The sequence below is a fragment of the Sinocyclocheilus anshuiensis genome, unplaced genomic scaffold (genome assembly GCF_001515605.1).
Source record: "Sinocyclocheilus anshuiensis isolate Anshui unplaced genomic scaffold, SAMN03320099.WGS_v1.1 scaffold385, whole genome shotgun sequence".
Taxonomy (NCBI): domain Eukaryota; kingdom Metazoa; phylum Chordata; class Actinopteri; order Cypriniformes; family Cyprinidae; genus Sinocyclocheilus; species Sinocyclocheilus anshuiensis.
In genome coordinates this window covers 1,304,397-1,320,500 of record NW_015539876.1, presented here as the reverse complement: position 1 = coordinate 1,320,500, position 16,104 = coordinate 1,304,397, and the positions used below count along the sequence as shown (strand labels likewise).

General features: G+C 36.6%; 1 protein-coding gene across 1 annotated transcript in view; it reads left to right on the top strand.

The window, feature by feature from the left end:
• LOC107685316 (ammonium transporter Rh type C 1-like) overlaps positions 1–14,533 on the top strand; it is a 19,925-nt gene extending 5,392 nt beyond the window's left edge. The window contains exon 12 of the mRNA XM_016481870.1: positions 14,524–14,533. The gene's annotated coding sequence lies outside the window, so the exon portion shown is untranslated. The remainder of the gene's footprint in view (positions 1–14,523) is intronic.
• Positions 14,534–16,104: the final 1,571 nt, after the last annotated feature.

Below are 16,104 nucleotides of genomic sequence, written 5' to 3'. Positions count from 1 at the left end.
TAACCTGATCAGTCTAACTTTCTGGCTTTACAACTTAAATATATAATAGTATGTTCTGTGTGAACTTTGTGAGCCATCCTCTACTTCTCCTTATCCTGTACTAGTATCCATTCTCGAGTAGTGCATCGTGTTTGTACTGTGCTTCTTTGGTAATCTGTGATGTATCTGCAGTACATTATGCAATGTTTGCTTACTAGTGGCTGAGATGCTTAAAGCTCATGTATCATATAGCTGAATATCTCTTTCTTTTTGAAGTCTTACAGTATATGTTTTTTATTTATTACAATGGCTTATATGGCTTGTCGTGTCTGATATAAAAAAATAAAAAAATAAAAAAGATTTCTAGCTGTGTAGATGCATTCATTATATGACCAAAATTAAAAAGCAGTTTATATTGGTATAATTGTAAATTATACTGCTTCTTCCAAATGGCTAATAATAAATAATAAGCAATTTTTAGTTAATTATCTAAGCACCCAAATAACAGTTGTTGGTATCATGCAACTGAATAATTGCATATTATTGCCGATTGGTTTTTAGGGATTCAACAGTGAAAGAAACTGATTAAAAGTGCATTCTTGTTTGTGTTCAACAGTAAAAAATGATTATTCAAAGTTGTAAATAAAACAAAGATTGAATATGTTTTACATTAAGGACTGAAAATATATGTTCTACTTCAAAATTTAATGTTTAACTTAGTTACTTGCGGTTTCTTTGTCATTATTTTTAACATTTATTGGTAGCACTTTATTTTAAGGTTCTGTTCCGCATGTACATATATGTATTTTTTATTGTAATTAAAATAACTAGGTAATAACAATGTACTAACCCTGAACATACCCCTAAACCTAACCTTAACCATGTAGTTACCTTGTATTACCCAGTACTTTCTTAGGTACGTACACTGTAAGTACACATGAGTGCACATACTGTAAAATAAAGTGCAGCCCATTTACTAGAAAATTCTGAGTGAAAATAGTTGCAAAGTAAATCATACACATTTTGTCCCCTTTTGACAATATCAGATGTTCTGTTGTGTATATAGCTACCTAGTTGCTGTGCATCACGTGAGACTGTCTGCCATGTATTCGGAAACAAATGAATTCGGAAACAAATGAGTTATAGTGTAAACCATGCATTATGTGTTCTAAAGGCAGATGTGTTCTGGTTGTGCAGGTATATCCAGTCGTGGAAAGTTACCAGAAACTATGTCGGTCGCCATGCAGCTGAGTAAGATGATCATCTGGGAGATCAGCAGACAGTTCAGAACATACTTACAGTAAAACAATTATCTCAAAATTGGAGTTGTCAGAACCACAAGTTATGTGCATTAGACCACCCTAAAAATAAATATGACTAAGACCATGTATCAATATTAACAGAATATGGAGCATTTTTGTATTACCTAGGTTGAAGGGGGAATCCCATTTTTAAATAAAGAAAAATAAGTACTAGCAAAATTGAAACCCTAAAGAACAATTGCATTTACACTAGAGAATTTAATAAGCGTGAAAAAAAAATTTGTTGTACGGAAATTATGAAAACAAAACTATATTTCGAGTGCAAATGGAATTGAGATCTCCTTGTATAGATGATAGAGTGCTTGGTTAGTATAAATAATTAACATTCATTTGGATTATTTCAGGGGAAACAAATGGGGTAATCAGTTATAATTATTATGTAAACTTGAGATGAGGATATACAGAGCAAGAAGGCAATGAGACCTGATTGTGGTCCCTTGTTTTGTAACTGCTGAGAGTAAAGAGGATTACATGAACAAAAGCCTCTGTGGATGGTTGAGGAGGATATCCTGAAGCCAACGGGCTTTGTTTACATCATTGTATCTACCACAGAGCTAACACAGGAGCACAAAAATATGCAAATATGCTTAATAACCAAAGAGTTGTAACCATGAAGAACACAGTAGTTAACTTTTGTTAACTACTAAGGACTAAGTCCTTCATTTTGGGAATAAATCTCTGAATGTTCTGTGGGCTGAAAGTTGCAACACAAGGGGTTAGTTCAATATTTTTATTCCCATGCCGGTAAAGACAAAATCCCATGCACCTGAATTTCAAGGTTAGCCTTGTAATATTTTAGAGGTCTTTCAGCAGCTGTGAGTGAAAGACTCTGGTCTCAGAGCAGTGGTCCAGGGGGCGACTGCAATCCAGCTGTGTTTTTAAATGAGGAACATCCATCTGAGCCTCTTTCCACTACTTATTGGAAAAGGAGAACAATCAGCTAGATAGAGAGAGAGCTCCACATTGTGGTAAGAATTCATCACACACATACACACAAAAACTTGTTTCCACTTAATGAGGAAAACATACTCAAGTACATGATGGATTTGTTGTTGCATGTGTTTAGAGCTGAATCCTGGTGTTTCGCTTTCTTGAAAAAAAAAATCAATGGAAGAATTGAAGAGTTCAGATGCAAAAGCCTCTAAGTGCCATCTGAAATTTTCTTCTAAAATTAGCATTTTTATCAGGCTCCTATATTTAGGTTCAGTTATTTCACTTTAATGGCATAGAAAAGGACCTATACATTGCCATTAAAGTAAAATTACTGAACCTAAACATAGGAGCCTGATAAAAATGCTAATTTTAGAAGAAAATTTCAGATGGCACTTATGCTTTTGCATCTGAATTCTTCAGTTATATTTTGTTGTTGTTGCATTACACTTTATTGAAAAGACCAGTTATGACTAACTGGATTTATAATCACATCTTTCCTTTGTGCTTCACATTCCACTTAGAATAACTAAGTGAAATCTATATTTTCATTTATATTTTGCCTATCTGTTTACATCTTAAACAATATAAAGTGCATAACACCTGTACGTTGTGTGCGTGTCTTATTAATTGTTGTATTAATACTGCTAATTTTAAATGTATTTACATGTGTATTGGCTTAATTGTAATGCCGGAGATTTGTGTATTCATCAATGTTGTTAATGTAATGGCTGTGGATAGTGTTGTATAACCATATAATCATTTGAGTATGTCATTGAAATATCAGTGAAAAACACGGTTTGGAAAAACAACACTATTCACAGTATATCAAAAGTCGTCCTTTACGCTTTTATATACACAATTTATAATATTGTAATTGATTTTTGAATTGATTTTGAATGACTGATGATGCAGTTAGCCAAGGGGTAACCAGAGTTCAGATGCATATTATTATAATCACAGTTCATAAGGTAATACCAGCACACAATTTAAAACAATTATTATTATATGTTTACAATATGTCAAAAATATTTCAACAAACCCATCACTTTATCAAAATTTCAATACACACACACACACACACACAATTTATTTCTAAATGGAAATATATATTTCTTTTTAGAAGTAATTTGTACATGTAAAGATTAAGCAAAGCAAATATGTTCACGTCTGAGATGCATTTTGACATTTATCTCTATATCTCTATCTGTTATATATATATTACACACACACACACACACATATATATATATATATATATATTTATATTATACACATAGGCTAAATAACAGCACAAATTTTTTGACTGTCCCTTATACTGGGCTGCTTATACTTTATTACAAGTCTAATTGTATAATTATGACAACATTACAATATTTTTGGTCAGTTTATAATGTAATAAATTTATCATAATGTAATAATTGTTATATGGCAATGGTGGCCCATAGGGGGAACGTTCAAAGATTTTAAAAGCTGTGTTGAGAGAAGTGTTTTAAGATGACAACTAAACAAAATAATGCTGCTTCTTTTAATACATCTACTGGTTTTAATGATGAACAGTTTTTACAGCAATGTGAATGTGTACAGCTTCGCGCTGAGGTGGCTGTTCTTAAAAACCTTGTTTTAAAACTGGAGAAGGATTTTAAAGACTCTGTTGAAAGTAAAATCGTGAAGTGTATTTTAGAGAGGCTGTGGATTTTAAGTTTGCCAAGATGGAGGAATGTATAAAGGACGCTGTGGCAACACTGGAGAGGTTACCGAGTGTTTCGTGAGGAGAGACAAAAAATGGGCAAAACAACTGGAACAGATCAGGAAGCCAGAATTTGCCATCTCCCTTCCCACTACAATGACCAGCCCAGTACCACTCACGTCGACCCCTGGCTTTCCTCCGGCCAACGTACCCACTGCCTCAACCACTGCACAAACCGTCACCAGAGCAACAGATGGAGAATCCTGCGCCACCACTCCAGCCGGGCCAGACTTTACCGCCATATTCTCCCACCTTCCCTTCTCCAGAGAGGAACTCACCAGCACGCTGTCAGACTCTAGGCCAGGTCTTGTGTGTGTCTTTGCTCCCTATGTGCTCCGTCTTCCAGTTTCTCTGTCTCGTGTTTTGAATTCATTGTTCCCAGGTGTTTCCAATGTTAATTGTCATTAGTTCCAAATAAAACCCTTTTGATTTATTCCTCCCCGTGTCTCCTTGCTCCTTCGTTCCCGTGTTCCTCGTGTGTGTGCAGCGTGACAGAACGACTGACCAAAACAGTAAGCGACGCTCCTTCTTCCGTGTTTTATTTTCGTTTTTGAACAGTCTTTTGTTTTCCTTTTTATCCCCTGTTCGTCTCCGCGCGTGTCTCCTCGCTCCTTCGTTCCCGTGTTCCTCGTGTGTGTGCAGCGTGACACATGCAGGGTGATGACGACACTCTGCAAGGACTTACCATCTCTCTTTCCACACCACCGACCAACGGGATCTACGTGCAGGACGAACACGGATTGCTGTATCGGCAGATCCAGAAGGACAAGGACAGCTGTAAGATACAGCTCATCATCCCAAAGTCCCTGGTATTACAAACCATACAGCACTTCCATCGGAGGACCCAGGATCGACACCATGGACGGCTAAAGACCCTCCTTCGAATCCTGGACGTTACCTGGTGGCCCACGATCCGCGGAGACGTCTGGAGGGTTGTCGGGGCTTGCAAGTCCTGTGGTGTGGAGACCAAGGAGTGTGTCGTCATCGCCCCTAACCAGAAACCACCTCACCGTTCATCCATCAAAAAGACCCCCAAGCCGGTTTGGAGGAAACGCCAGGGGGGCAGGCCGACCAGCGTGGCTGGGTGCAACGTCATCCTGGGAGGATCGGTGCCACCTACCTTAGGACACCCAGGCTGGTATGGGACTCAACCTCTCTCTAGTGTTCGCCTAAATTCCTCCGGCAGACTAGAGCCTGTGTGGCAAAGCCTAGTTTTACCTTATTTATTACAAAGACATTTTAAATCACACATTCAAGAGGACACCTACCACAGGGACAATGGCTGACAGGACCTTAAAGGGCTAGTTCCTTCCCCCGGGAGTCATAGACTAAGGGGGGGGACTATGTGACACTGCCACACAAAGGCGGTAAAATGTTTTTACCGCTCAATATATATTAAGATGTTTTTTTTTATCTATATATTTGAGTTTTAATGGTTTTACATGTTGTCTTAGCCATTTTATCCTCTTAATTATTTGATGTGTGTATGTCTTTAAAATGTTCATGGGTCTGCCTGTCATGTGGTCAATCACATGACAGGAATAAGGAAGTAAACCAGTACAAAGCAAGCAGCATGTAAAACAATCAGGGTCATTGACCAAACAACTACTCGCTGGATTGTGGAGTTGTTCATGGATTTACCATTCCAGTATCTCACTCACTTTGGATTATCACTTTCTTTGGATTGTATATATACCGGTGGACACTTTTACCTTGGGACTTCAACACACTGGGATTCTTAAGGACTGTTTTAGGGTACGATTTAAATGGACAATCTGCTTTTAACAGCCTAAGTTATTCTAGTTTTATTGTGTTGTTTTAAGTTCCTTGTGCATTATGTGAATACACTATTTATTAATTCTACTTTTGTTGTTGTCTCATCTTTTTAAAACACTTATTTTATCTCACACAGTTTAATCTGACCCATTTTAAATCCATGTAACCGAAAGGCAGAGCGTTACAACATTATGAGCTCAAGATTTTATTACATTTTGAGAAAATTATTACATTATGAAAATTTTATTACAATAATAATGTAATACTTATTACATTATGTGCAGTTATTACATTATGAGTTGCTACAGGCCCCATGCAATCAAACAAATCAAAAAAGACCCAGGGGATTCCCGCCTAACAGGTCAATCAGACTATGATGACACTGTGGTGAGGGTGGAATCCAAACTTTCTCATCAAAACGGAAATCTTTTCTGTATGTTAATGAGTGAAGAGGTGGATGTAAATGAGATGATTTAGGTATTGAGCTCCCAATTCAGCTCCTGTCATAACAAAAAGTTAATTAAGACAATAATCATTCTATTCAGCACACTCATTCAACTGGGTTATTCAAATCAGGGTTGCCTGTGGAAAAACCTAACTCAATTACTTTAGGGAGCCCCAATCGTCTATGCAAATATGCAGATGTATGCATAGTGTTTACCTACAGTGTCAGCCTGGTTTCCCTGGACATTTTCATTGACTAAAATGCATATTAAAGGCTTCCTTAAAATGGGCATTTACCTGTGAACATTTGTGCTCAGGGCTGTTTATTTTTCCCTTATTACCTGGCTCTCTGGAATACTTATTCTGATTGGTCATTTGCAAAACTCAGCTCTCTGATTTAATGTTCTGATAATACTGTAAATCAGACTGCTCATCCAGGGAACTGAAAGTGTCACTAGCAGTGGATTGTTCAAAGACAATGCTTTTCAGTTGATTGAATATTTTATGCGACTTGTAAATAGTGAAAGTGAACTTTTTGTGTGTGCCATGATCGCACATGTGCAACATCCTTTCGTTCATGAATGAATGACTTTGATCTGAAAAAGTAGTAGGGACTTGGGAGGTGAAATTATGACCTTAGGCTACTGTGTAATGACTTCCTTATTATTAATGTATTCAAAGATTGCACTTTTGAGGAATTGGCTGTTGAAAATGCAGTCTATATAAAACGTTTACACACCCCTGTTTAAGTAGCAGCTTTCTGAGGAAAAAAAATGAATCCAAGTAAAATTGTATCCAATCTTTTCCAAGTTTAATATTATACTGAAATCAACAAAATTCACGGAACCAATGTGGGTGTTTGTGTTTAATTATTTATTCTCGAAATGCTGTTGTTTTAAAGGGATAGTTCACCCAAAAATGAACTAATTTCAGTAAAATCATTTACTCACCCTCAGGTTGGAAAAAAATATATACTATGTGAGTCAATGGCTACCATAAACTTTTTGATTACCAACATTCTTCAGAATATCTTTTATGTTCAACTGAAAAAAATTCATACAAGTTTGGAACAAGTGGAGGGTAAGTGAATGATGACAGAATATTGTCATTTTTGGGTGAACTATCCCTTTAACAAGGGTGTGTAGACATTCTATACCCACTTCATAGGCCCAACATTTAAATTAAACTCTCCTCAAATGAAAATTCACAGAAAGACTGAATAAAGTTCAGCTATTTTTTTTATTATTCAAGATTCAAAGATCCAATCAGTGAAATGGTCTGATCCTCCCATCTGTCAGACTCTGTTCCATGTTTTGTGTGTGTCCTGCTCCCCATGTGCCTTCCCATGCCCTTATTTGGTTAGTTTCCTGTTCCTCCCCTGATTAGTGTTTCATTGCTCCCAGGTGTGTCTCGTCATCCCCTCCTCCTGTGTGTATAAATAGTGTTCCCAGTCCCAAGTTCTCTGTCCGCTGTTAAACGTCTTCCTGAGTTCGTCTCCCTTGGTTCATGCAAATAAAGTCCTGTTAAAGTATTCTCCAGCGTCTCCTCGTTCCTCGTGTATGTGCATCGTGACACCATCAGAGCTGCTTTTTTGTTTCAGTCTTGTTTAAATTACATCAGAACTTCAGAATGTGTTTGTCCTTTTTTTTGGTCGACTGTTCTGTACAATGTTATGGATTTTTTTTTTCTTAGAGAAAGCTTTAAGATAATATAGACTCCTGATAAAATTCTGAAATAATTTAAACTCAAACATATTTCATGCGTAGGTATGTATTATTCGGCAATGAACAGCTGATTGTACATTATCCTTTATTTGTAGACCATCACATAGACATGAGATAACTCAAATAACTGATGTGTTTCTTAGTTCACTCATTTGGCTAATATACAACTTGCATGCATGTATGCATTAGTAACCCCACTCAGAGGAAGTCATATTTGTACCTTTCATGTAAGACTTGTGGTCTTATCCTCAGCCAGCTCAATGAAAATTTGACGCAGCTATCGGCTTATTTCAAAATCTATTTTCAGATCTGTGGGATATTTTCACTAGCATCCCTCCATCACATCAAAACAACTTCAATCAAGCCTGTAAACATCTGACAAGATATTTAAGCATTGTGCATGCCATCTGTTGTCCTTGTCATTGCTTGTTATACACGCAGATTATTCTTGTAACAGTGACATCACAGATTTGCTTCCCATCACTACTAACTAGAAAGTGAATAATTGAAACAGTTGAAAGACCTCATGAGATATGGCTTCAACAAGTTCAAGTTCCAAGATTTTACAGTGCACATATACGTATAACAGTTGGAGCGCAGCACCAAGGCACAAAAAGAGGATAGCATGTGGACCATTATTACGTTATTATTTGTATAGATTAATGCTTGGCAGTGTTCAAGTCGGACAGATTTTTGTTCAGAAATCCAATCCCCAGCTGAGCTGTTTGCTTCACAAGCAAATCCCAGCTGCATCGGTCTTTTATAACACCTGTTCAGGGTTTTTTCCTACATGAGCTGCACAGGTTCTTCAAATCACATCAAGTGCGTGAATGGGGTGGACAGGTAGCCTTCTTTTGCACGCGAGTGTGCCATTGTTTCTGTCATCATTCATCCCCACAGCCCACCCTTAAACCTCCCAATTGGTTATTTCCAGTCTTGAGGTTTGTGATAGATAAATGAGAGGTTCATTATGAAGAGTATGAAAGACTGTCCCAGTAACTCATTGCATCGTTCACACATTGTTTAAAAAGCACACATTACAAATAAAATATAGTCAAATTAGTCACCTGCAATCTTCTGTCAATTTGTTTGTGCAGTCTTTTGTGGGGTGGTGAAGTGCTCTGAGTATTAAATGTTTCACATGCTCAATATTTTGATGAACCCACCTCTGGGGTATGAGGGAGATAAGACGTGTGATGAGAAATTTGGAAAACTATCAAAATTTCCAGCCTGTTTTTAATAACACAAACCAAATACTCACACGCTATCTTTTTGTTTGTGTTAAATTACATTTGAATGAGAGAAGATGAAATATTGATGAATGGTCAAGATTACTTTACCAGACTTACTTCCTTGTACTAAAACACGGGGTTAGAAATGTCTTCAATTAAATTGGCACGCCATTCATCTATATACTATTTTATATGATCATAATGTCTGACATAACCTCCGTCTGCATGCTGGCATCTCGGTTTAAGACTAATTCTTTTCATCAGCTAAACATCAAAAGAGGGTGATGTATGCCAGATGTCACTGATTTGTGATGTATGTGCATGCTACAGATTCATACATTTAAATATGAAATTAATTGGCTTTCAAGTACCTGAGTAGCTTCAGAATAAACACTGCACTGCTTTTTCATCTGAACTCAAACTGAGAAAAGCAATACATTATGAAGTATTTTACATGTCACTGACACTGGAATTTAACCATACGGCTCTAATTAAATTATAAATTTCTCCTTTTTAGAAATATGTTTACGCTATAGTCGATGCGGAGTTTGCGATCTCAAATGAACCTCAGCCCACTGCTGACTTTTGCAAATTATATCAATCCCATAGAGCTTCATGCTGAGATCTTCTCATACACAGACAAGTATGATTAACTGTGTTTATGCACAAGGATGATACTAAATTAAAACTGCTGAAAAAAAAAGGTTATATTAAAAAGTTTGAAACATTTATACCTTAACAACAAACAAACAGTAAATATAGTCCAACTGGATGATTGAATATACAGAACCCTTAACCAATTTTTGGTCACAACCAACCGAGAGCCATTGCTTTAGTTAATGTACTGTATATTACACTTATATAGATAAAATGGTTTTCTGTTTCTAATATGGATATCTATAGGTTTTCAATGACTCAATAGCTTGGATGGTTAGTAATATGTGTCTGCCTGTCACCATAGAAGAGAAAACACTCAACCTGCCCTGATCTGATGTTTCCAGCACATGTAGATTATATTATGCCAAATCACTGTATTATATTACTTAGATGTATATTTTGCTTCTGTAAATCTGTTTAATCCCTTATTTTATTTTTATTTCTAGTTTATATACTTACATACATTAGTGACTCATTTTGCAATACATGCTTAATACTTTTTGTATATTATTATTATTATTACTATTTAAATTGAAATTGAAATTGAAAGAGAGAGAGAGAGAGAGATTTTATTTCCACCCGTAATTTCAGATGTGCAAAGAAATTCTGTGAGAGTCCCTATCTGTATTTATAGGGCAGATACCTGACCAAAGAGATATGAATTGCATGTGCAAAGTCCACAGATGATGGGGTCACTGATGCTGTGTGATTTTCATTTCAGGTGCAGCATCTCTCTCTCTCTCTCTCTTAAAGGCAGGTGTGTTGAGGCAAGTTGGAGCTAAACTCTGCAGGACACCGGCCCTCCAGGACCGAGTTTGGGCACCCCTGGATTAGACATATTTACAGAAGCAAAATATACATCTAAGTAATATAATGCAGTAATTTGGCATAATATAATCTACATGTGCTGGAAACATCTCTCTCTCTCGCTCTCTCTCTTCCTGTATATATAAGAATGTGTGTGGCTCTGTTTGAAGGTGGTTAAAGGGCAGAGGTTTGGCCTCTCTCCCTCTCATTAATTACGTTTATGGAAATGGTCTTGGCAGCCTTTGCCCTTTACTTCTTATTTCCTACTGCAAGAAATCATGGAAATTCATGACTTAATAGAGGAAAAATGCTCCTTTAAGACTTTAGCTGAGTAGATGGCACAGATATGTGGCATAAAATTGTAGGAAATGGGGAAAGGAAAGCTGGGTCACCAAAGCACATATTTTGTCTTTTGTTGATTACTGTCAGTTTCTCCACAGTGATTTATGTAAAGCAATTAGCATGAGTAATGTGGGAGCACACACTTCTGTGTTTGTTTGTTCTCCCAAAAGAGCAGTGAAAAATTAAGCACCTGCACAGATCTATAACTAGGCTAAGCATTCTGGAAACAAGCAGCTGAGCACAAAAAGGCCTATGACAGCATTTTCAATTACACCAGATTCGATGTGCTTCCTATCACTTTTTGCAGAAAAAATAAGAATTTTATTTACTAGCCAATTATTTGTAAATATATGTAAATTAATTATAATAAATGCAAATATCATATAAAATTAAGTTTCATAGTGTTGTGTACACTTTTTTAACATGACATGCAGGTATATGTATCTACATGCATGCATCTATTTTATAATTCTTCTTGTTTATAAATAAATAAATAAAATTAAGTATTATATTTCAGCATAACTAGTTATATTGGAGTCCGGAGGTGCTTAAAGTTGAGACAAAAGGAAAAGCAAAAAATAAAAACATGTTGTCCAGCTGTTGTTTATTCCTGTTGCATTTTGCTTTATGTTTAGAATTCAGATGGCCTCCTCAGTACAATCAGCCAAACATCAATGGAGGCCAAGGACTTTGTCTTGCCCCGATGTTGAATGCCCTTATCTTACTCAGTGCAACTCAAAGCAGCCTGTTCCCCTGGCAACACATCCTACTGAGTCTTTTTAAACACCCCACTGTCTTTCTCTCTTTGTTTAGCTCTAACTCTCATCACCACCTCTGTGGTACCTTCTTCTTACACTGTTAGAAAATCAAATCTTGGGGTTTCAGTGGGCCAGCATATGTCATTTCCTCTGACCAAGTGAAGGAAGTCACATGTCATGCTGATGGATCTTAGCACACCTCTTTTCTGTAGCTTTTTTAGATCAGACACCATAGAGACAGTTTAGAGCATTTACAAGTAATTATATTACTAAACAGATCTTTTATGATTTCATGTGGATGATTTTATGATGTTTTACCTAGAGAAGCCTCATGGTGGCAGACATGTTGAGATCGCATGTTTCTGAGTAATCTCAACACTTTCACTTTGTGGATATATATATATATATATATATATATACAGTTTTTGTTTATACAGTTGTTAACTGAAATGTTCACTTTTACATGATGCTACATCCACACCACTAGGTTTCAGTATAATTCCAAGATGACTACTATATTTGCCCGTGCAAATATCATCCGAAATCACATAACCTCTGAGTAGGCACAACTTTTGAATAAGAAATTACTTTGCAACCATTAAAAAATAAATAAATAAATAAATAATATTGCCATGCAACTGCCATGTTGTCATTGTCATGTGACCTACAGCGTCACTTGCATCATTTCACTGGCATTCACAAAACCTCACACTCACATTCACTCCCGTGGCCTTATGTGATAGTAAAGAGTCCATTGGATGCACACTTCTGCGAATCTTGCTGGATGTAGGTTATCCGGGTACTTTTTGCATAGCCTACTGTTTTATAATTACAATGAATTTGGATGTACTATTCTTTTCACATAGATTTTTTATTTTTTTTTTGCATACTATATCTCAGGTAATTATGCGATTTCTGATACAGCCCAGGCATTCAGACATACTGCTCTTACCACATACTGTTTGCCAACAACTATAATAGGTAAGTATGCGGTTTCGGTTTTAGCCTGAGTGTACCTTTAATATGAAGGCAAATAAATAACTTATTTCTCGAAAATAGTAATAAAGGCCCCGGTGTATAAATAAGTAATAAAACTACATTACAGACCCTGTTTTTTTTAGTTTCTTGAGTCCAGTAAATTGAGACAAGACAACATATTTGTTTGTCATGAACCAACACATCACATCTGCACATTATTAACCACAGAGAATGGGTGAGTTTTACCGTAAGTTATATAAATCTTGCCTTGTGTTTTTGATATTCCATATTCAGACCTTTTACCTCTCATGGATCACTCAGGATGTTCTTTTGGAACTGTTTCTGTAAGAATACTGCTCAGGTAAGGCTATTTCTTTGGCTGAAAAATACAGTATGTAACTGCTGGTGTAGTAAATGTGTTCTGGCCATGTTTCAGGTGCACTGTTGTGCATCAGCCAATTATAGTCTGAACTGAGGAAGAACTCCGAGACCTGCTGTGCATCTTAGGCCCTTCAGCTTAAGCGCTGATTTTCCCATGTTTCCCTAAACTTGTTCTGACACCTTTTGGCCCAGCTGAGAGTGGTTTTCTGTTCCATCATTCATTTGAATCATTAAAAATGAACAGAATTTCACATTTGGAGAGCTGTTATGAGAATTTTACAATTTACTATGTACAGTAACTAACCAAATATGGCACCAACTATCACCACTGCATTTGATTCCGGTCGTTCTCATCTAGTGTAAATGAAATGGACTGCATAATAGTCAGATTTAATGTGAATGTAGAACAGTATAATAAAACAAATAGCATTTGGGAGTTTTTTGAGATGGCCTTGCAGACTGTTGATAACGTTAAGCCTATGTGCTGCTTATGTTCTTGCCAAATAGCAGGTGGATACACAATTCAACCCATCTGTTCCTACGTGCTTGTGTAAGGCGAGAAAAGTACAAAAACACACTTAGATTAGGCATATTGATACTGCATTTAAGGCGGTAAATGTGAAAGTAGCAAAGTGAAAGAAAACCAATGCCACATTTATGTAACCTACTAAACATAATACCTTGTTATACTAAATAGGGATTTCAGATGGTCCTTTATTAGGGTGCACAAGGCATTTCTCTAAAACTGAAGTCTGCGCATTCCCTTGCTGAACACATATTCCCTCAGAATGTTGTCTGCAGAAACACGTTCAGCATTGTATTAACATTTTTTTTTTCTTTTTGCATTTATTAATCCATGTTTTTCATCATCTGTGTGGCCCACCGATACAGATAATACAAGAAAAAATATTATGCTTACATAAGACCAATTTGCCGAATGGAATGGAAAAGACACAAGGGTCAGTTTATGTTGATAAGAGATAAATCTATAATCTAAATTCTAATAGAATTACGCAGCATTTTTATATCTCTCATAAAGCGCACAGAGAAATGGAAGGGGGTTAGAGGTGATCTCATCTGGTTTGTAGTAAAATAATTTTGGGAGGATGGAGAGAAGTAGGTTATTCCAGGTCTGTAGGTCTAAAAAGAATGTTCCTCCAAGGGACCCGTTAAAGATAAGATTGCTGTGCCCCCACTGCACACCAGAAATGGTTTGTGGTCCCAGCTGTGGCTATGTGAACATACCTCATAGATTAGACTCAGTCAGCGGCAGTCATATAACATTTCGCCCTGACTTGTATACAGTGGAAGAAAGGGTTGTTTTTATCCAGATATCTCTCTTGTCACCCATATACTAGTGATTCAACAAACTAAAATAATGATAATAATAAAAACATTTATTCATATATTTATTTATTTTGTGAGCCAATGATGTACAGACAGAGCATAGATATGACATGACATTGTGAAAAAGCTATATTCGAAAAGTCTCCTTGTGCTTCCTACAGCTGTCTGAAATATACACCTTACTGTCTCAAAATGTCCTCCCCCGTCTTCCCTTCTCAGATCTCATCTATCAGTTACAGGCAGCGTAACATTATTGCCTCTCTCTCATACTAATGATGACAGTGATGTAACCTCATCGTACACCTGTAACAATGGTCAAAATCCAGACAGGCGTAAACTCAGTCTGAAATGGGAGAATATAGCAAATGTTCCAGAGGAAACGCTATCTAATAGGGCCCTCTTGTGGTAGAAGAGTAATAATAAAAATGATAAAGGGAGATCAGGGCAAATTACCACAGCCAGACATATTGTCACTCAGTTTGTTTGGAAGGTTATATTAAAGGTAATACTTTATTTTGATAGTCCACTTTAGGCATTCTACTAAATATAGGTCATTTTGCAACTACATGTCAACTACCAGTCATTGGAGTATTAGTAGTCTGTCTGCTTATTATTTGCTAACACTTTATTTCAATGGTCACCTACAGACAGTGTTGGGGAGTAACTAGTTACATGTAACGGCGTTACGTAATTTAATTACAAAATAAATGTAACTGTAATCAGTTACAGTTACTAAGAAAACAGGGCATCACAATGTGGTGAGGGGCGTAACATTTCCGTCTCACGCTTGAGGTATTCGGCCAATCACAACGCATTGGGTAGCTTTTTTTTTTTTTATTATGCAAAAATTATACAAAGACAACTAAACAATCATAATATGTAAAGTGAAACAATTCATGCCAGAGGTAAAATTACAACAATTTAAAGTAACAAAAAGCTTCATAGGTCTTTCTAGCTTTTTTGTTCTTAATTTTGTCTAATGTGGTACCATATTGTTTAATCTCTTTTATAAAATGTTCAAAATTTGGCTTAGCTTTAGACCATTTTTTCACATGAATGTGATATTTTCCAAATAAAATAAAAAGTTGTGTAAGAAAGCATATCGTACTTTTGGAATCAACATTGTCCTGTACAAAAAACAAAACGACATCATACAGATTAATAACGCATTGGATAGCTGACCGATGAACTTTGTAAAAAATCGACGCGTTTCAAAAAGGCGGGGCATAGGGGAGAAACGGGATTACATTTGAATATTTACCCACATCCACATACAGATTTAATTGATTTCTTTCCCAAATTGCACCGACTACTCTGAGACATACTGCCCTATAATTTCCGCTATGCGGAAAACACAGACTGGTTCGTAGAATCCAGTCATAAAAATGGAATTCCTATAGCCTAACGCGGACGGAATATGCCACATTTTGGACGAATAAATCAAACGTAGGTCAGTACACTTTAATCAAAAGGCGATATGGACTACTGTCTGTGAATATTAAGCCGCAGAAAGACAATATATGAATCCTGCACGTTCTGCGTGTCTGTGGAAATCAGGCGTGCACTGGCCATCAGGAGAACCGGGACAATTCCCGGTGGCCTGGCAGCCGATTTGGCCCGCTATGTTAATATTATTATTGTATAATTGCCTGCCGAATGTACTAAAGCGATTATTTC